Here is an 8,122-nt window from a genome sequence, read left to right as displayed (position 1 = left end):
ATATTTAGTCAAATCGAAACAGGATATCAGATTTACACTCTGTTATTAAACCTGTTAATGTCTGTACTATTTTTCTCCCTACCAATCCTTCTGCTATCTGTATTGTCTGACTAATTGACAGGTAACAGAGGTCGCTGATATGCTAGTTAGCTTTTAAAGGAAACCCGCTGAACAAAAGAGGGAAATCCTGAGAAAAGTTATGAGGTTCACAAGTTCTCACATCACTTAATTTAGCTCTATGTTCTCTACAGCTATGAAGAAAGTGTGTTTTAATCATTGTTTGAATCATTAAGTGTAAAAATATAGACATATTGTTGAAGATGTGGAAAGTTAAGTGTCCCCTAATGATATAGAAGAGCGTATGTCTACATGCAAACAGCCCTGGCCCAATTTAACCCCTGGATGTTGGTCTATTTGACACTCACTGGTTAGTTAAGTCACTTGACTCATGCTTCCTTATAGTGTGTTTTATGGCACAATTGGACATGACACCATAAAGGCCTGTGAGCTGTGCTGTTGTTTTTCTCAGCTGTTTGACATGAAATAATATGACTTTACTGAAGCTGGATATGACAAGTCTAGAAGTAAAACGCCTGCTTTTCACCACCACGCTCCTCACATAGAGACAAAGAGATGCTTAAAGGGATACTTTCATGTTTTCTTGAGAGGAGACAATCAATATCACTCACATATTTATCAATAAAATATGAAGCTGAAAGTGTTTTTCTGGGTGTTTTTCCTTACGTGGATCCAAGGTCTAAGGATAATGGATATTGTATTGCTGTTACAGATCGTAAATCCCCCTTAGCCAAATTTTTGTCTTTTAAATTGGACTATACAGATAACAATTGACTTGACATGATTGATCCTGTTAGCTTAGCTTAGAATAAAGACAGGGAGCAGGGGGAAACAGCTAGCCTAACTATGTCTAAAAGTAACACAAATCTGCTACCAGCACCTCTAAAGCTCAATAATTAACTCATTAAAACTTCCTTGTAGGTAACACTTTACCTTAGGTCCGACTATGTAGCATTTTAAGCACTTTAAGCTCACAAATTAATATGTTATATTTCATTTGTTTAGTCCACATCAAATCCAACGTGTTAAAACCCTTATTTAGCATTTATAAACACTATATAACAGTTTAATAAATGGTTTATAACACAGTATTATGTAGTTGTAAGCAATTATAAGCATATTTTAAGTATTTGTGAACAGCATTCCTTAACAATTATAACCTCTCCATCATTCATTATCTATTAATTTACCAGCATGCACTACAGGAGAGGTTACATTAGCTTACAACTACATTATAGTGTGTTATAAACCATCTTTTAATTGTTTATATATTGCTGTTGTGTATTGATTATACAAAGAAGATAATTTGTTAATTAGTGAGTTTTCTGACCTTTGGACACAGCCAGGCCATCTGTTTCCAGTCTCTATGCTGTCTCCTAGCTCCTGCTTCATATTGAGAGTGGTAGCCTATTGATCTTCTTATCTTCTTAACTATTCTTAAAACAACAACAATAAATTCTCAAAATGTCAGTCTTTTAAGGATATCTGGAAACTATCTACACAAGTGTTATCTTTCCTTTACGCTGCACACCTCCAAAATGTAACTATTTGCTTATGTGGACACATTATTTAGTAGATTAAACAAACAGTCCAATACTTACAGCTTTTGCAGCTCTATCACACAGCCTCCATCAGCAGATATTGGCTCAGTTAACATAAACCATTTATTAATTGTTTAGAAATGCAAAATCAGGGTTTGAACACTTTGTTTTTTATACAGATTAAACAGATGAGATATAACATCTTAATTAGTGAGCTTTAGAGCTGCTGATAGGCAGATTTTCTGACCTTTGGACACAGTTGGGGTAACTGTTTCCAGTCCTTATATTGTTATATAGCTCCTGCTTCATATTGAGAGTGTTATTGATCTACTTATATAACTATCTTTAAAAAAACGAACAATAAATCCCCAAAATGTCAATCATTTAAGGATATTTGGAAACTATGTACACAAGTCTTATGTTTACTTTATGCTGCAGACCTTCGAATTTAACTATTTGCTTATGTGGGCACATTATTTAGTAGATTAAGCAATCTTAACCCAATTCTTGCAGCTTTTTCAGCTCTATCACACAGCATTCATCAGAAGATATCAGCTCAGTTGTGTTGGAGATGGACATTGATGTGGACATGTGAGTTCAGTATCTGTTACTTCTCTCTCTGATGAAAACCCTGCAATGGGGTTAAAAGCTTGAGTTTGTATTTTTGGGATTTGTCAACCATTTGTAAAGCCATGACTGAGCTTTGATGCTAATTTAATGAGATTTTTGTCCATATTTTCCTGAATTATTTATGTAACAGTCAGCCCATATGGCTTGCCCAAGGGAGCTGTGTGAACCCTCTCAGATGCTTAAAATTTAAAATTTAATCTACTTTTTTGTTTAATTTTTATGTTCTCGTTTTTAGAGGGTAGGTGTGAGTGTTTGAACTTATACTCAAGTGTCTATGTGCTTTGTAAAAAAGATTATTTTCTACCAAAGTGGCTGTTAAATGGAATATAAACTGGGATTTTGGTAACGGGCGACTACAAGAATACCACATGATTATTTTATGTTTCTGAGAAAGCGCTTCTTACGTTGCTGAGGTCATAGATTTATCACTTGCTTGTTCTGTTAGTTTACTCTACAATCAAAACTCTGCGTTTCAGGATGATGGGATGGTTCATTTAATTAGATGTTCCCAGTGCTCTTGCCATTCATCGAAAACCGAGGCCCTGTGAGTTTCTCAGCCGGGCTGCAGACCACTTTTGCACTTCTCATACCCCGTCTGTGGTGAACTACCCCTCCTGACAAGTTATTCCATCTTCACTGCTTGTCATTATGAGTGGCCAACCTCAACGGTGTCACAGCTCGTCTCCTCCTCATACTTTTCAAAGTGGTTTCGGTGTGTCTTTCACACTTAATCCTGCACTTTGACTCGGCCCTGTGAAGTGACAAACACACTCTGCCTCTGCTGAATCAGTGCTGTGATTGGCCGGCTGTTACGTAGCCTTCAACCCTTACGTTTTGTTTTTTCAGCTGTGACAAAGCTATGTGCGCCTCTGGTGTGATGCCCCCTGGAAGATATGACGGTGTAAAGATACAGGCCAGGCGGCGTGAGGCTCAGATGTTTTGAGGATGAGCACACGTGGGACACAAATTGACTGCCACCCTTGATTCCCCCCTCTGGTATTTCCCCAAGGAGAGATTGAAACTCTGAAGAAGTGGGACTGGGACCGGGACTGGAATTCCAAACCAGATTGTGTCTGTCTGTCTGTGCCGCCCTGCTTGTGAAAACAGATTAAAATCATACTGACCACTGCAGCCAGGAATGTGTTGAACCTTGAGCCTTGAAGGGGGGAAATCCGACAGCTCATCACACCTAACAAAAAAAACAAAAAAAGGAAAGGAAAAAAAAATCACTGAACAGTTGCTCACAGTGCCATAGACCACCACAGAGCATGAACTGATAAAGAAAAATGCAGATTACACTAAAAAAAACAGATGAGATACTAAAACGAGACATTATTAGATTGTGTGCTTCATTTATTACAGAAATAGGTTAAACTTACACCTAAAACATGCGCTCATCTTTTAGAGAATTACAGACAAAAGCTTCAGGAGATAAGTTAATTTTTTCTTGCTTTGTAGTCTTGATAAAAGGTCTTTTTCTTCTTTCCTCTCCCATTAATCATCTCATGACCCCTACATTTATCTGCTGACCTTTTGGAAGGGCCCCACCCCTAGGTTGGGAACCACTGGAGTAAAATAGCTAACTGTATATAAAGTAGTGTAAACTAGCTCCACCTCCAGCAGCTACAACAGTAACATGCTGCTCTAACACTGATGTATTAATAATCTAATGATGTCATATATAATAATATATCAGTCAGAGGGACCAAACCACTACTTTTACTGTAATACTGCATACTACATCGCTCATAATACTGCAGTACTTTTACTGTAATACTGCATACTACATCACTCATAATACTGCAGTATTTTTACTGTAATACTGCATACTACATCACTCATAATACTGCAGTATTTTTACTGTAATACTGCATACTACATCACTCATAATACTGCAGTACTTTTACTGTAATACTGCATACTACATCACTCATAATACTTAGGCTATGTACTTTTAAATGCAGGACTTTTACTTGTAATTGAGTAGTTTTATGTCGCTGTATTGGTACTTTTTACTTAAGTACTTCTTCCATCACTGTGGGCTGTAATTTAAAACAAAAATACAAGCGATACCAGATTATTTAGTACAAAATATGAACAGAAAATAGCGTCTCATGCTTGATTTTGTAGCTGTTAGAGTTAAAAGTTCATTCAGATTTCAAACAGGGAAGCTATCTTGTAGCCAAACTACATTAAATGGAAGAATGGGCCATGTCGTATTACAATAATTGGAGCATTTGCGGCACAGACTACTGTGCTTTCTGTTTAACTGTCAACCAAAAGGTCAATCAGAGTAACAATGATCCCAGGAACTGGATGGATAACATCAGGGCTGTTATTATTGACAATAACTGTAGAGCTGTTTAGCCAGAAACTCCCTGACCGAGTCATGAGACTTCTCTTGTGTTTTCACTCCATTCAAGTCTCAATTGACTGCCCAAGGAGCACAAATAAGAGGGCACGGAGGCCCTGGCACCAGTTGTTCCCTTCCTAGTCACAACACTCTGAAAATAGTCCATTCACATTCGTTCACTGTCGTGCAAAACATGCAAGAATATACAAAAGATGTTGTTTCGCACCATTCCTGTTCTTCAAATGGGCCAACAGAACATCCTCACTCTGTCTTCTGTGAACACATTTAATGTAATATATTTCTATTGAGTTTGGCTGCAATATAAGACCGCTGACTGGGAATGGGAGATGATGCATGCATAGACGCATGTCTGGAAATAATGCTAAGTATGGCGTTCTGCTATGCAGCATATAGACGGACATGTTGGACCCTCAGAATGTGAGCTATCTGCCCTGACTCGTATTAGTTGTGGGTCTTTGGCTCAGCTGTTAGTCTCCCTATAAAGGTTAAGACGGCGATTTAGAGGGAATGTGACATGCGGGTTAGCCAAGTGTCCATGTAATACTGTGTGAATAGCTTGTCTTAACAGGGTGGTAATCAGAGATGGGGCGTAACGTGCTAAGACAACAACAATCTCTCTCAGCTGCTTTAAACAGATGACACCATGTTCAATTAATCAAGGAAATTAGATTTTGATTGTGACTTTAAGAACAAATTACATTTGCAGGTACTTAAAATCAGTTTAAGTCCACATTTGTTGTAATGCAGATTTGCAAATTACTGTTTGTTTTGCTTGTTCAGCATTCAGCACACAACTCACTCACTAGCTGTACTTAAGACAGACTGTTTACTACTAAAGCAAACATGGTGCCCTGAGAATGTGATTGGTCCATTCAAACATGAAAGTATACCTAATGTCATATTCTGAAACTTACACAAGAAAACTGACTGTCAATAATTAGATAATTTACAATTGGAAGCAGCTTTAAAAGCGATGTCTTTCAATTTATGAGGTGTAAAAATTGAACCTTTAACCCCGGTTCTACATGAGTTCCATATAGTAGCCTACAGCACATGAAGCCACCATGCATGTGATATACTGTGTTTCCCTGGACAGTGCTTCCCTGTAGTAGCACAACGAGTAAAATATTACACTAGAAATGTTGTAAATTTAAAGGATATCCACTTTTTTCTAACTCTGATAGCTAAAGCCTCATACTAGCGTCAGATAAACTGTGTGATACAGACAAATAAAGGATATTTTAAAAGTAGTAGGAAGTATTGGAAGCAAAATGTACCTTAAGTATCAAAAAGTACATACTGTAAGTGAAGTGTGATTACAAAAGGTAAAGTAAGTAAACTCATTATGCAAAATTGCCTTAATTAGAGCATATACTGTACAGATTTTTTGGGGCCGATAACAATGGGATTTTAAGAAATTGCTATATTGTTAGCTGATCAGCTGATAATCTTATATAGAATTTATACATAAACACACATTATTTTACAATGATCCCTTCAATGTGGTTACCAAACACTTGTTACAAAGATATTTAATGGAGGCTGTGATATTTTACAGTTTAACAATCAACATTATTATATTAAAATGACATCAGTGGTCTGAAACAGTAAACTTCACTAAAAATGTAATTATTATAAATACCTATACATTAAAATAACACAGACATAAAAACATGCACATATATATATATACAACTTCAAATTAAAGAAAAAAGGATCAAATATATAGACAAATTCTACCTTAAAAATATCAAACAATTTATACTAATTTATCTGTGATTAGCCAATATTGGCCAATAATATCTAGTGACCAATAAATAGGTCAAACTTTTCTATATACTCACCACTTTATTATTTGAAAACTGATTAATTGAGCAACAATAATGTATAATGTTTGTTAGTTTTAATCAATAAATGTACATTATAAAAGCTGATTTTATATGTTTTAGGTATAAAATATGGATCTGAAAAGTCACTGTGACATGGATGCAATAAGTAAATTAAAAAGTGCGATATTTTCCGAACTGTGCATGTAAATTGTTATAAAATATTGATGCTAGACTGATTAAATAATGAGTCCACATGAGTGCAGTTGCAGAGCAGCAGTGATTGGTGGAAGGGGAGGGAGCTGACGGATCCAGTCACTCCCATCCCAGCAGCAGTCTGTCTGGCAAAGAGGGGGGAACCCATTCAGGAGCTCACTCATTTCTTTCTGTGGTCCCGGAGAAAACGTGGAGGATGAAGAGACACTGAGGGAGGAAAAGAGAAAAGAGCAAAAGTCAAGCCAGGATCGAGTCCGACATCTTTACATGCACAAACTTCTTTGGAGACACAAGAAGATCCTTCAACTTGCTGGATTTTCAGAGTCGATCCCTTCAAAAAAAAACAGCAGCAGCAGCAGCAGATACACGTAAGTAGCTCCGCTTTAACAGGAAATCTCACCTCTTTTTAAAGCTACTTTTCTGCAACAAGCACCAAAGAGATGATCCGCCTATGAATCAAATCTTTACCGGATTATCTCAGCCATAAAATATGCGACTTTCACCCAAGTTTTTCCACGTTTTCCTGACTGTCACAGAGCTGTGAAGGGAAACTCGTGGCAGGAAAAAGCCAGAGTAGACTGATGCTTTGCCAGTCAGTCAATGCAGCTCATTATGACCCAGTGACAGCCCGAGTGAATGAAAAGCCATGAAATTAGTCCATTATTCCAGCTGTAAATCATGTGTATGAGTATTTTCCATCTTTAATACAACTTAACATGGGTGTCAGTGTGAAAAAAAGGATGAATATATGAATGGAAACTGTTTTTTAAGTTGGGCTTTGCATACATGTAGGGCTGCAGCTAAGGAGTGTTTTCATTATTGATCAATATTAGTTATTTTGTTTGATTAAAACTGTCAGAAAATGGTGAAATAAATCAGAATGTTAATGTATTATTATTAAATTAGAGTCACAAACAGCCAATAACCTTTAAATATATGCAGTATCGACCACATGAAGACTGTTGGGGCTGGTACGGTTATTGATATGTGAGAGTTTAAGAAATTGGCTAGTATTGATTCTCTTTACACATTCTCCCCATAACATAAATGAACATTTTTGATTATCAGGTGTGTTTTTTAACCATTTTTTTAACCAATGTGACCAAGAAATACACGCTAAATACACTCTGATGGACACATTTATTGGTGAGACTGTATTAAAACATATTTCTGATATTCGATTTCATGTCATTTATCAGCTGACATATGCAGCAGTAAGCTAATATAAGCCAATATATATGGGTCAAACTTTGTTACTCACTTTACTTCAATAAGACAAAGACAGGCAGTAAATCCTAAGTAATAAGAAGCTGGAATAAGGTGTAGTTTTGCATTTTTCGTCTTGTAAAATGACTTAAATTGATCGCTTAATCAACTAATTGCTTCAGCTTTACACGCAACCATGTTTTATTCTCCATGAAAAGTCCCATCAAAAGCATACCTCCAACACCTGATCC

The 8,122-nt window shown here is 36.6% G+C and overlaps 1 protein-coding gene and 1 long non-coding RNA gene across 4 annotated transcripts in view; both read left to right on the top strand.

Moving 5' to 3' along the window:
- Nucleotides 1-2,130: 2,130 nt before the first annotated feature.
- LOC133995010 (uncharacterized) lies at nt 2,131-3,380 on the top strand. The gene is made up of 2 exons (XR_009927136.1): nt 2,131-2,210; nt 3,096-3,380. It is a non-coding gene; the product is annotated as an uncharacterized LOC133995010 (long non-coding RNA).
- Nucleotides 3,381-4,369: 989 nt separating this feature from the next.
- Nucleotides 4,370-8,122, top strand: part of lhfpl2a (LHFPL tetraspan subfamily member 2a) — a 52,366-nt gene continuing 48,613 nt past the window's right edge. For all 3 annotated transcript variants that reach the window (XM_062434261.1, XM_062434258.1, XM_062434259.1), the window contains exon 1: nt 4,370-7,033. The gene's annotated coding sequence lies outside the window, so the exon portion shown is untranslated. The remainder of the gene's footprint in view (nt 7,034-8,122) is intronic.

The sequence above is a fragment of the Scomber scombrus genome, chromosome 15, assembly GCF_963691925.1.
Source record: "Scomber scombrus chromosome 15, fScoSco1.1, whole genome shotgun sequence".
Taxonomy (NCBI): domain Eukaryota; kingdom Metazoa; phylum Chordata; class Actinopteri; order Scombriformes; family Scombridae; genus Scomber; species Scomber scombrus.
This window is presented reverse-complemented; position numbering and strand designations above follow the sequence as displayed.